We start from the raw sequence: 13,884 nt of genomic DNA on the forward strand, positions 1-13,884 counted from the left end.
TGTCGAATAAACTACATCAAAATTGCACGTAATAGGCTGTAACAGTATTGGCACCTTAAACAGAAGTCACAATTTCAGCAACCTGGCTTACATTTTCGCCTGTATAGAAAAACTGTGAAATGTACCGATTTTTTTGTTGACTTCCATTGTAAACACCCGGTAACTCACATCTGAATGGAACAAGCAAAAAACAGAAAAATTGTAATGGGTTGTATCTAGGACACCACCGCAGTTTTGAACATAGAACTACGGAATTATATTATTCAATCCACTTGTTTATCACTTCGGATATTATTTTAGAATGCATCGAACTTTTTGTAACATCTTTTTAGCTATTTATTTTTTTATTACTTAAGTAGATTCCAATAAATCAAGTAGAGTCGAAAGCTTCCAGCACTTCTCGTTTATTTTTTTTTCTCCTTCCCACTCAGATATAGATCACAAACTATGAACCCTTCTGCTCCTATATTCCGCTTGAGATGTGATCGAACTCCACAACATGCAACAGTAAGGTTACCCTGCTGGAATTTAAAAGCATACTTTCATGAAATATACGTTTATCTAAATAAATGCAGTGTATATCTATATTTCAAAATTCTGGATACTCTTCCATATCCGCACTAGCACAAAAGATTATCATATGCTGCTCGTGTTTGTCGGGCTTCCTCTCCTTGTATAGAGCTGTGTGTGTATGTGTGTGAAATCAGCATTAGGCATGAATGATATCCGCTCGTTGTGTTATGCTCACTCGCATCTGTGTTTTCATTCTATTTATGTTTTGGTATCCGCCTCTAGTCCTGAGAAGGGCCCTTGTGGAAAGAAACTCTATTCCATACTCCTCCTTCACCCGATAAGAAAACAATTCTCTCCCGCTCGACGCTCTGCGGCAAATATGTTGCTTCGATGAGCACCAAATGAGAAATGGTGTGGCTTCAAATCGCGGCAGAAAACAATGTATCATTTGCTCGTTATTGTCAGCTCTGTTCGGGAATGCACACAAATCGGCAGAATGAATGTATGGGAAAATGAGAATGCTTCGAGTTTTCATTAATTTAAACTGTTTGAGCATTAGTGGATAGTACTGTATAGTATATCAAACGAATCTTAGAGAATTTCCGATTCCATTGGAGTGCAAAGTATCAGAATTTGTTCGCTGTGAAAATAGTTATTATCGTTAACTTTATTTTACCAAAACGTGACCTGTTTTCTGATTTGGCACCCTTCATGAAAGACGTGGTTCTACGTCAAAAAATAATTTTAGTGTGAAATGTTCCCCCGTTGGCTTCGTATCACTCCAGGACATCCTTTGAATAGTGCCACGAAGCTAGACTCGGCCAGGAGGAAGCAGACGCTTCTGTAGACGCTCCTTGGAGTAGATATGCTCGTTTACAGTCCCGGTAGTCATGAACAGCGCACTCCGTCTGCCACATGAGCAGATCGCTTCCCAAATCATGTATTCTTGACAAATTTTTAAAGTTTCTGCTTCCTTACTTCCTCCTGGGTGGTGAAGAACAGTAGCCCCGGAAGCTGCCGGAAGTCCGCCTTGACGTAAGTCTCATCATCCATGGTGAGACAATGAGGTTTTGTTAGCATCTGGGTGTACAGTTTCCGGGCCCGTGACTTTCCCACCATATTTTGTCATGCGTCAGGATTTGGAGCCTTCTGCACTTTGTACGTATGCAATCCCTTCCGGTGCTTGGCTCTCTGAACGAAAGACTTGGACAGATTCTTCATCCCCTTCCGAAGCATTGGAACTCTTGAATGCTTTCACGACACGCTTGTGATCCTGTTCAGTAACAGAGCATCCATCCATGACCGCATTTCTCCTTCCGTTCGATGATCAGAGTTTCGTAGTAAGGTTTTATCGCATGATTCACCGTTGACTGCACGACTCCGATGTGTTTTCCGATGTCCTATGAGAGAGTTGAGGATATTCCAGGTGCTTGCGCAAAATTAATTCACGACGTTGATTTTTGGGCGACTTAATTCCTTCTAATTTCCGAAACACTGACAGCAATATAAATACAAAAACAATACACTCAGAACTACTTCTACCCAAATTTTCAAGAGAGGTATTTTATCTTGAAAATTTGGGTATGGGTAAATTTAAACGCTATGGGTAAATTTCTATAGCGATTTTTCCGTGATGCAATTTGACCCTTTTTATATGGCTTCCCGGAATTTTTCAGTGAGTGGCAGGCTCATGCTTATCGGTTTTGGTCATGGATTCCAAGTAATCTGACCAATGATGTACAAGGTCTTATAGATGGATAGTCTAATGATTTATGTATTGATAAAACACCTTCCCTTCTTGTGACTATTATGTTGATCTATGATATATGAGGGGCTTAGAAGGCAAGGGGTCTAAGGTACTTGATCGATTTCTCTTCGTCAACTTTTTCCTTGATTAATAACTCAACTGCAAAAACGATCCAATTGAGGTTTGCTATGGAATCCGATAAATGAGGTTCTGAACTACCATCCACATTGCCAAATACAGCTGGAAATGAGTTGGCAGCTAAGTTATGACCAAAAGAGAGAGTAGATGTAGAGAAATCGATCAAATCATTTACACCCCTTGCATTCCAAGCCCCTCATATGATATGGCTTCACAAAAAAAAATCGCTAACTCGCTACCAATTATTCCGTCTTTCAATTTAATCGAAAGACATTCGCTAGTCAACACGAACGTAGTGGAGTGGTCTCATGTCATATAAACTGCATTCGAAATCGGTAACTCAAATTGTTGTTTAAAATTATCCATTGGAATTATGAGGCAATAGATAACGTGATCACTCCTATCGAATGGAACGACTTACTAGATGGTCTTCCAGTGAACAGAATGGTCACCTTTTTTCGGTCGTCGAAGTTTCACAAGATGCACCTGGATACAGGTACTGATCCATAGAACTTACTTGGGTACACAACACGATTTAAACTAACCAGTCTAGAAACGCTCTCCAAAAACATATAAGCTCAACATGTCTCTTTATTCATGATCTATTCGACACGTTTTTCGCCCAACGCGAAAACGTGGTTAAACTATTAACACGTTGAGCCCCGCGTCGGTCCCTGGGGCCGACGTTGAGTTTTTTGGTAGCAATGCGCTGACTGATTGGGATTGACAGTTACAAGATAAGAAAATGAAAATATATACGGTTTTCGGATTATTTACAAAATCTAAATATTTTCTAGTCAAATTTCTGACTATTTTCTACTTATAATAGGAGTACCGGTAAGATTCTTCGTTTTTTTTTCAAAAAATAAAGCTTTACTCTGCAAAAATGGTTACAAATTTAATACTCAAAGTATTGCCCATCGCTACTCACAACTTTTTCCCATCTTTCTGGCAATTCCAAATTGGAGAAGTGCTGGTCAACCAGGCCATGTTGCATCGATCGAAAAAGGTAGTAATCGGACAGAGCAATGTCTGGAGAATACGGCGGGTGCGATAGGACCTCTCATTTCAGCGTTTCCAAGTATGTTCTGACCGGTTTCGCGACATGCGGCCGAGCATGTCGTTCTGCAAAATAACTTTATCGTGTCTTTACTCGTATTGTGGCCGTTTTTCCTTCAGTGCACGGCTCAAACGCATCAATTGTCATCGGTAGAGGTCCCCCGTAATGGTTTCATTCGGTTTTAGCAGCTTATAGTACACCACACCCAGCTGGTCCCACCAAATGGAAAGCATAACTTTCTGGCCGTGAATATTCCGCGCTGCCGTCGGTGTTGATGCATGGCCGGGGTATTCATACTTTGCCCGACGTTTAGGATTATCGTAATGGACCCACTTTTCATCGCCAGTAACGATTCGATCCAAAAAAAAACCCTTTCTTTTATGCCGTTGGAGCAGTTGTTCGCACGTGAATAAACGGCTTTTGATGTCTCGTGGCCTAAATTCATACGGCACCCAATGTCTTATCTTTCGGATCATTCCCATTGCTTTTAAACGATCGAATATGTTTTCTGATCTACTCCAAGTGTGTCTGCAAGTTCTTGTTACGTTTAGGACGGATCTTGATCGAGTAAAGCCTCCAATTATTCATCTTCAAACTTTTTTGGCGGTCCGGAACATTCTTCGTCTTCCAGGTCAAAATTACCACTTTTAAACCGTGTAAACCACGTCTGACACGTTCGCTCAGTTGGAGCATGGTCACCATAAACTTCCACCAAAATGCGATGACATTTGCAGCTTTTTTCTTCATTTATTTATTTAATGTCAAACGTATTCGACCTAATGGTTGTACAGACTGCTTATAGGGACTTAATTCTTTTCTTATAGATTAACCTACTAATATAAAAACCGAACAGTTCAGATACCTCGTTAAAGACGCGACAGCAAGCGTCTAATGGATTATTTTGCCCATATATGGTACGGTGATTAGGCATCGCCAGAACTCGATGGTGGCGTAGCTGTCGGGATGGTGCGTGTAGGCTAACGTTTCGAAGTAGATAGCTGCAGTCAATTTTGTCTGTCAATACATCGAAAATAAAAATTCTCTGTAGCACCAATCGTCGGCTTTCTAGGGTTTGCATTCCAATAAGTGCACAGCGCTGTTCATGGGGTGGTAGGTTGGTTGGATCATTCCAGGGCAGGCCACGTAGAGCATACCTTACGAAGCGTTTATGAACACGTTCGATGCGCTGGATATGTACAGCGTGATGTGAGGCCCATACTTGTACTGCGTATTCCAAGACGCTGCGAACAAATGCACAGTACAACGACTTCAGAGCGTAGACGTCATCGAAATGAGCTGTGTTGCGTCTCAAATATCCAACCATCGCATTTGCTCTTGAAATTGTGACCGAGACGTGCTCATGGAAACGCAGCTTGCTGTCAAGAAGAACTCCCAGATCTTTGATTCGATTGACTCTCTGCAGTGACGAGAGATGCAACATGTATCCGTGTACAATAGGGGAGCGAGAGCGCGTAAATGTGATGGCCTTGCATTTTTCAGCGTTTACATGCATTCCATTTTCCTGGCACCAAACCGTTAATCGCTCAATGTCAGCTTGCAGTATGCAGCATTCTAAATTTGATTGTATTACTCGGTAAATGAAGACCGAGGGAATAAAATCCGGACCGGGTCCTTTTGTTGCATCTACTGAACTGAGTGCTTTATGCACCACATCTTCATCAAACGCAAGTACTGGGAAACGGAGATTGTAAGATGGCAGACTGTCAATATACTGGCGGGTTGGTTGAGATGAATTGCTTTCATACATGTTTTGGAAAAATTCGGCAAAGAGATTGGCAGAAGAAAGTGGTGAATCGGGGTTGCTGGATTGATAAACGATTTTATCCGGTATCCGCGTCAAGTTCTTCCGGTTCCGTACGAAACTCCAGAAAGAAGATGGATTTTGCTTGAATGTTCTTTGAAGAGCATTTATGTACTTGCGGAAGCTTTCAAGCTACGCCATCTGTTGTAAAACCTAAGAAACTTTCCGACACGCCTAATACAATAAGTATCTTTGGAAGCTGGCACCGATACTGATATTATACAAACGCTCTTGAAGCGCACTAAATGGAAAGGGCTGCAAGAAAGAAATCGTGGCTAAACGTGTTAAATGAAGATGAAACATTTCTTGTAGATAACTTTTACATGAAAAAAGGAATGTTTCATATATGTTATATGTTATATATGATGGGTTTAGTAAGAAAGAGCAGTGCAAACCATCCGTAATATAAATTATTAAAAAGTATAATATAAACATGATATTTTTATGGTTTCGATTTTATGATTATTCTCTGTATCCTAAATTTATATTTAGGTTCCTATTCCAGAGAATTCCTTTGAAACACCCAATTCAATTTGAACGAGGAAGGTGTCACCCATATCTGGGTGACAGGGCAACGAACGTGGTAAGGGAGAATCAGATTGTACTATGTGTCTGAAACTTTAATTTGACGTATTCCTTTTGAGGATTTTTGAGGAGACGCCGTGCTGTATAAGATATTGCTCAATCGTCCAGGAGATGTATTAAAGTGAAAATTAACATTTAGAGAAGGGGGGTCTTCGTAGCCTAATTGGTTGCGTGTCCGCTACTAAGCGAACGATCATGAGCTAATAACTCAGGGCCCCTCAACTGACCATCTTTGTGTGTTATTCTAGCTACTACGTCCACGCAACAATCATCATGTGTCGGTAATCCCAGTCCCTTACCGCTCACATTACGATCTGCTGCATCGGTAATTGGTGCTAATTCTAACACAGCAATGGAAGCCTCATATCAGCAGTCCCGTTGTGAACAGTCCAACTGTGAACATTCGAACAATAGGAATATTCTAACGCCGACAAAGGCGGCATGTGTTGTGTATCGATAGAATTGGAATATTCTTAGGCCTAAACAGCTACTGTGTTATACATAAAAAAAAACAAATGTTTATCGATGGATAGGAATCTTAAGCCTAAATAATATACAACAATAGTTATCTTTACATAAAAATGTATACGAATAAATTCGGCTCTGTGACAGCTGAATTGCTAAATGAGCCTAATAAACGGATGGGATAAAAAAAAACATTTAGAGCTCGACAGTTATTCTCTAGACAAAAACTGCCTTGGCCAAAGTTGTTACATACGATAGAGCGCTCATTTTTATGTTATCAAAAATAGGGTGACCAAAATTTTCGATGAAATAAAAATATAACTTTCTTATCTTTATAGATGCGGGAGGCGATCTGGCGTAGTGGTAACATCCATACCTCTCACGCAGAGATCACGAGTTCAATTCTCACTCCCGACATTCTTCCAAAAATGGAAGTAAAAGTGACGAACCAGCCGAAATGTGCTGAAAATCACTATAATAGAGAAAAAATAAATCTTTATAGATAGAGATAAACATAGTTCGACAATGTTGTAGTCCTATTCATTTGAGACATCTTTGTAGAACAAAGTTTTTTTCTATCTCTTGAAATAGAAAGATAATGCGCCTTTTTTGTAAGTTGCGTTAGGGTGACCATGAAAAAAAATATTTTTTTGCTCTAACTTTTATATATCAAATTCATACAAACTGTTTTCGGAAGACTTTTAGAACTTACTAATGCAAACATTTTGAGATGCAGAACTTGTCTATACCTCAACTTCACTCAAACTTATTAATATTTTTTCACGAAAACACGGTCTTTTCATTTGATTGTCATTGTTTCTGGGGCAAACATAAAAAATGTTTGTTGACAGAAGTTGAAAGAACAAATTTCACTCTATATAATACGTGATTTTCAAAACTATGGTATTTTTTGTGTTTGAGTAAATTAAAATTGAAATCATGAGTTTTTAGATAAAACAACATCAATAACATTAAGTAGGATTAAGATATTGACAAGTTCTGCATCGAAAAATGTTGGTATTGATTGATTTTGATGTAGTATTTGAAATATAAAAGTTAAAGCAAAAAAAACGTTTCTTCATGGTTACCCCAATGCAAATTAGATAGAAAGCGCCAAACACAACTTTGTGTGAGATATTTGTTCTTTAGACAAAAACTGTCTGCAACCAAGTTGTTACATATGATAGAGCGCTCATTTTTATGTTATCAAAAATAGGGTGACCAAAATTGTCAATGAAATAAAATATCTAACTTTCTTGTCTTTATAGATAGAGATAAACATAGTTCAACAATGTTGTAGCCCCAATCATTTTAAACTACTTTGTACAACAAAGCTTTTTTCTATCTATTAATATAATCGATTTAGCGCTTTTTTCTAAGTTGCTAAGTTGCTAAGTGTTGAAAATCACACATCATGTAGATTGAAATATGCTATTTCAAATGCCGTCAATAAACTTTGTTTATGTTTGTCCCAGAAAGAATGACAAACAATTGAAGAGCGCGTATTTTTTGGGAAGAAATATTAATAACTTTGAGTAAAGTTGAGATATTGACAAGTTCTGCATCGCAAAATATTTGAAAATATTTGTATCAGTAAGCTCTAAAAGTCTTCCGAAGACAGTTTGTATGTATAATTTGAAATATAAAAGTTAGAGCAACAGTTTTTTGCATGCTGACCCCAACGTAACTTAGAAAAAGGCGCTATATCGGTTATTTCAAGATAAGGAAACAAAACTTTGTTCTACAAAGATGTCTCAAATAACTAGGACTACAACATTGTCGAACCATGTTTATCTCTGTCTATAAAGATAAGGAAGTTAGATTTTTTATTTCGTCGACAATTTTGGTCACCCTATTTTTGATAAAATAAAAAAGAGCGCTCTATCATATGTAACAACTTTGTCGAAGACAGTTTTTGTCTATAGAATAACTGTCGAGCTCTAAATGCTAATTTCCACTTAAATACATCTCCTGGACCATTGTGCATTGGTCATCAGTGTCTCAAATGTCCTGCTATAACTGCCACGATACATTATCATCAGATTTGCGAATAAGAACGACAAAGACAAGTTTTCAAACCATGAAGCAATCGATCAAATAGACAAGCAAATGGATTCGAATTTTTTGAAGCAGTTTTGTGACAGCAAACTACGGATAAGGCTTTGCAAAACACGCTCTATAAGCGACGTTCGTATTTGTGTAAACCTAGATGTCTTCGAAGGTAACGATGAGTTGAATACGAGTCGAAGTTTGCCGTTTCTTCACGGTGGTGCCAAAGGTGCCCATATCTAACGTTGTCTTGGATAAGCAGCTACCGCAATCAGATGATAAAGGGTGTGTCACATCAAATTGCATCACGGAAAAAACACTGTAGAAACTCGCCCAGTAGACCGATTCTTTTGAAAATTTTAGACAGTAAAATAAAAACTATTAAACAACTTTTGGCATTTTCTTTTTATTCATACTTCGAGCCCAAGCCCGTATGCTCACACCTTCCTTCTTTACCCCGTCCATAAGGTTCTGTACAACGTCAGGTTGTGGTTTTTTTTGAACAGAAATCCATTTTCTCTTGAAGTCCGCCTCCGATTTGACAACTTTTGGGTTCTTCCGGAGGGCCTGCTTCATAATCGCCCAATATTTCTCTATTGGGCGAAGCTCCGGCGCGTTGGGCGAGTTCATTTCCTTTGGCACGAAGGTGACCCCGTTGGCTTCGTACCACTCCAACACGTCCTTTGAATAGTGGCACGAAGCGAGATCCGACCAGAAGATGGTCGGGCCCTCGTGCTGCTTCAATAGTGGTAGTAAGCGCTTCTGTAGGCACTACTTGAGGTAAACCTGCCCGTTTACCGTGCCGGTCATCACGAAGGAGGCGCTCCGCTTTCCGCAAGAGCAGATCGCTTGCCACACCATGTATTTTTTGGCAAACTAGAATAATTTCTGCTTGCGAATCTCCTCCGGAACGCTGAATTTGTCCTCTGCGGAAAAGAACAACAGGCCCGGCAGCTGACGAAAGTCCGCTTTGGCGTAGGTTTTGTCGTCCATTACCAGGCAATGCGGCTTCGTCAGCATTTCGGTGTACAGCTTCCGGGCTCGCGTCTCCCCCACCATGTTTTGCCTTTCGTCGCGGTTAGGGGCCTTCTGAACCTTGTATGTACGCAGGCCCTCCCGCTGCTTGGTCCGCTGGACGAATGAACTTGACAAATTCAGCTTATTGGCGACATCCCGGACCGAACTTCTCGGATCACGTCTAAATTGCTTGACTACGCGCTTGTGATCTTTTTCACTGACGGAGCATCCATTTTTGCCGTTCTTCACCTTACGGTCGATGGTTAGGTTCTCGAAGTATTGTTTTAGTACTCTGCTGACCGTGGATTGGACGATTCCCAGCATCTTACCGATGTCCCGATGTGACAACTCCGGATTCTCGAAATGAGTGCGCAGGATTAATTCACGACGCTCTTTTTCATTCGACGACATTTTTCCAAATTTACGAAAAATTGACAGTGAAGCATGGTCAACGTGATCTATACACTCTTATCTGATTATGAGCGAAAGCTGAAGATATAATTCCTAAAATTTAAATTTCTACAGCGTTTTTTCCGTGATGCAATTTGATGTGACACACCCTTTAGCTCTGCTTTATACGGCATTTTTATTTCTAGAAGATATCCATGGTCGCGCTAAGATTCTGAATGGAAGAAGTAACGAAAGGTTATCCTTAGAACATTACTAACATGCCGTCGGTCTGAGGTCCATCATGACTGGCTGGATCTGCGAAATGTTCGTTTTTTCCGTGGTACTAAGCACAGAGTGAAGCTTTTCACAGAAAATTGATACCATTCCATGTACAGAACTCATTAGCAGTAGAGAATTCTTTTTAATGCTGTAAAAAAACGCAAGATTGAGAATTATAATGAAGGATATCGTCCCACTTGGTTCGCACGATAAAATCTTCACCGTTCTTGACCAGAAGCAACATAAAAGACGCATGGTGACTGGGTAATAGAGATACGATCAACTCTATAATGGCAACATCTGTAACGGCCTGGAAACCCTCTTCACCAGTATTGTACACATGATCGGGATGGTTGCTGGCTGCGGTAGATGTGACACGACTATGGTGAGGGGGTAAGAGAAATCCGTGTGTTTCTTGAGCGGCCTTTAGATAGGAGCGGGGCGTTAAACAATGGTGCAAAACTGGACCATTCAAGAACATCCATAGAACCTAGGATTAAGTTTGGAAATTCCTCTGATGCTGATGCACTGAAAACGATTAACATAACCGGGAGTAGTTTTGTAGAAAGGTATAAGTACTAACCTGCTGAAGCACCTTTGAAGATCCCTTCGATGCACCCAATATCGCTGGTAGAAGAGTCGAAAGTGTCCCTCCCGACTGGATAAAGGGCTTCCAGTATATACATTATCCATGATAGGAGCTAATGTTTCTTGATGAATTAACGAAGGAGTCCTCTTCGTATTGATCCAAAACCGTCGATTATGACTTCAAACTCTTTAGCCATCATCATCCAGGCTGCGTTGCAGAATCAAGTGTTTCCCATTAGTGTTTGACTTTCGTCATGGCATATGCGGCTTGAATGGATTTCCCGTTCCATTTATGGCTTATGGAATTTTTGTCACACCGTATAGCTCAGTTTCATTTAATAGTATATCTTACAATCCATTTCATCCACCTCTCATTATCTGTTTAGTTTACAAATTCTATTAGTATACAAATAGCTACAGTTTGCTCTACACAAAATCCTGCTACAGAAATATCGGTACACCAGACGAACGTTCCGGACAATAATCAATACAGAGATAGAGGTGATGTTTTCTAATGAATTTACTGCATTCTGCGGCAACCTACACATCAATCATTCAGAACCGCTGCCGGGATTAACTTGACGGAACCGAACAGATAGTTTTTGCATAATTATAAGCCATTTCCCCCGGTGGTTCGCCATTCCGCGCTCAGACAAAAACAACAACCATCATCGTTTCCAGCTAACGCATGAACAACCTTGAACAAAAAAAAGCTATCCCTGCTCTTTAGCTACTTTCCAACGAGGAGGGGGCCGGAAAGCTGTAATGCCTTTTGCACACGATAATCCCATCGACTCGGCCCGCGTTAGATTTACAAACGTCATTGAATAGAATCCCAGCGACAAAGCCAACGAAATAGAGGGAGAACAACGATAAAGTGATATACAGGGGAAAGAAAAACACTTTTCCCATTCAAAGCTTCGGAGCGGAGAATGGTGGATGAAGTGAAAAACGTTGGAGCAAATTTGCTAACTTTGTCGATATAAGCGGGTGCGGGTGCGGATGCGGCGGCACCATGAACACATGCCCGGTAATACCGACAAGTGGACGGAGACGAAACAGTAAAAAGATCTTGTTTGTACGACAGTACCACCCACATTAAGGAGGAAAAATGTTTCCTCAGTTGAGTAGAGTCGCCGCAAGTGAGTTTCTCGGTACAGAAAGAAGCGGTTGACCACGTGACCCAAGATTATCTTTCTGTAATTACAGTAATTATCCTGATACTTCGAAATGCGGTGAACGTTAATTTTGGTAGCGTGCGGTCGCAATACTTCCAAAAACTAAAAACAAAACTATTAAAATTAGAATCTTAAGATTACGACAAAATGAACAATTACCTGCGGGCAATTCGAGGTTGGTAGCGTAACATATTATTTGATGGATAGCAAGGGATGTACAAAGATTGAGACAATCACACACGGAGATCGATAGCTTTCAAGAAGACATACGAGGGCAGTCCAATAAGTACTTATCCTACAGAAAAAAGAACATTTTTTTTTTGGAAAAGTGGCGATTTATTTCTCAACATAGTCTCCTTTTAAGCTTGATACACTTAACCCAGCGATACTTCAAATTCTTTAATCCATCTAAAAATACGTTTCCTCGAGATTTGCAAAGTAGGCCTTCGCGGCTGCGATGACCTCCTCATTTGACTCAAATTTCTGCCAGGCGAGTGACTTTTTCAAGTTTGCAAACAAAAAAAAACTGAATAATGTGGTGGATGGGGCAGCAGTTCGTAGTGCAATTCGACCAATTTTTTTTCATTTTTCTGGGATCCGCGGAAACGCCTGCTTCCACACACGGTTAAAACAAAACTACGAGTCCGTTTCGGCTGAAATTTTGACAGTAGCCGTTTACGAGAATGTACTACGCGATAAGTAATCTCTCTCGCGATACTAAACACCATCGGGCGATGAGGCTAAGTACTTATCGGACCGCTCTCGTACATCCAGACACGAAACAAAGTCTTAGTTTGCCAATACATCCCGTTGTTTCCCTAAAAACATTTGTTGTTTCCCTAAAAACATTTAAATAAAAATCTTAACACAGAACATGCAGGAAAAAATGAAAGATTTCGAATGCTTATAACTCGAACATTTCTCAATAGATCGGAAAGATTTTTGCATCAATTGACTGGAAATATTTCTACGCATCTATCACAATTAATAAAATTTTATTTTTATGAGATAAACAATTGAATAACTGTAAAATGTCAAGCATTATCTAAACGCCCTAACTGCCACGTTTTGATTGGTTCGATTTACGGATTCCCCAATACAGACTTCAAAAGCAAGCAACCTGGGGAAATCGGGATTGAAAATGCATGAAAGTGGGGTAAATTAGGCAAAATGCTGTCATCAAATTTACTTGTAACGAATAACATAATCTATTACAATGCATGATTTGGTGTTACATTGCATTTGTTCAAATGCTTTACTTACAAAGCAAATATGTTGAATTCAATTGAATTCTAAAATTGTTCATTCACAACATCGAGCCACATTCGTGGTGTATGGATGTGAAATGGATACATGACTTCAGGCGTATGATGATGCGGGACTGCTTCGAGCGTAAGTCAGATATACAAACTCTTTCGGCTATTCCAGATCGAATCAGACATTATCGAACAAGTTTGTCAGCGAAAGCGAATGTAAGCTTGAAACAGCCTATCACTGTCTCCTTTCAAAACCTGCTAGCTCAACTTAATCAGGGCAAAGCAAGGGAAGAACCGACAAACCGACACTTACTCGCTTGTAGATGACCTCACACTGATGGATCTCTTTTTTTTGATTGAGATTGAAAAGTAACGTCAAATTCTAAATTCATGTTTTTCTTATATTCACTACTCTTACATTAAATTTACAAAAGAGGTGGGGAATCGTTGGCTAGCATGTCGCGTTGCGGCCGTTGGTGAGTCTGACGATCCGGCGATGGACAACCGGCGGTAGATGGCGGGCACAGCGCAAGAGAGAGAGATCTGCAGAGATAGCGTACCTTGTTGTGCGATTCTCCGATCGCTTCGCTGACGTTGTAGTGGTGTGAGTTCCGCACTGCCCGCTTGGTTCGGGCCACGTTCTTCATGTGCGCTTCACCGATCGTGGGTCGAGTCCGTTCACCGGCAGGGACGAGCCGAGTGCTTCCAAAAGGGGTTATTCGCTCGCCTCCGTATTCGGAACTGTGTGTTGACGGGCTATCACTTCTACTCGAGATCACTAGTTCTTCTTGTATACA

At 40.3% G+C, this 13,884-nt stretch overlaps 1 protein-coding gene across 12 annotated transcripts in view; it reads left to right on the plus strand.

The window, feature by feature from the left end:
* Positions 1-13,884, plus strand: part of LOC129764804 (pleckstrin homology domain-containing family G member 5) — a 297,282-nt gene that overhangs the window by 89,114 nt on the left and 194,284 nt on the right. The window contains exon 1 of one of the 12 annotated variants that reach the window (XM_055764296.1): positions 11,381-11,795. The exons of the other annotated variants lie outside the window; for them this stretch is intronic. The gene's annotated coding sequence lies outside the window, so the exon portion shown is untranslated. Of the gene's footprint in view, positions 1-11,380; positions 11,796-13,884 lie in introns of those variants that run through there. 12 annotated transcript variants of the gene reach the window in all.

Source organism: Toxorhynchites rutilus, chromosome 2 (assembly GCF_029784135.1).
Source record: "Toxorhynchites rutilus septentrionalis strain SRP chromosome 2, ASM2978413v1, whole genome shotgun sequence".
In the NCBI taxonomy this organism is placed as follows: domain Eukaryota; kingdom Metazoa; phylum Arthropoda; class Insecta; order Diptera; family Culicidae; genus Toxorhynchites; species Toxorhynchites rutilus.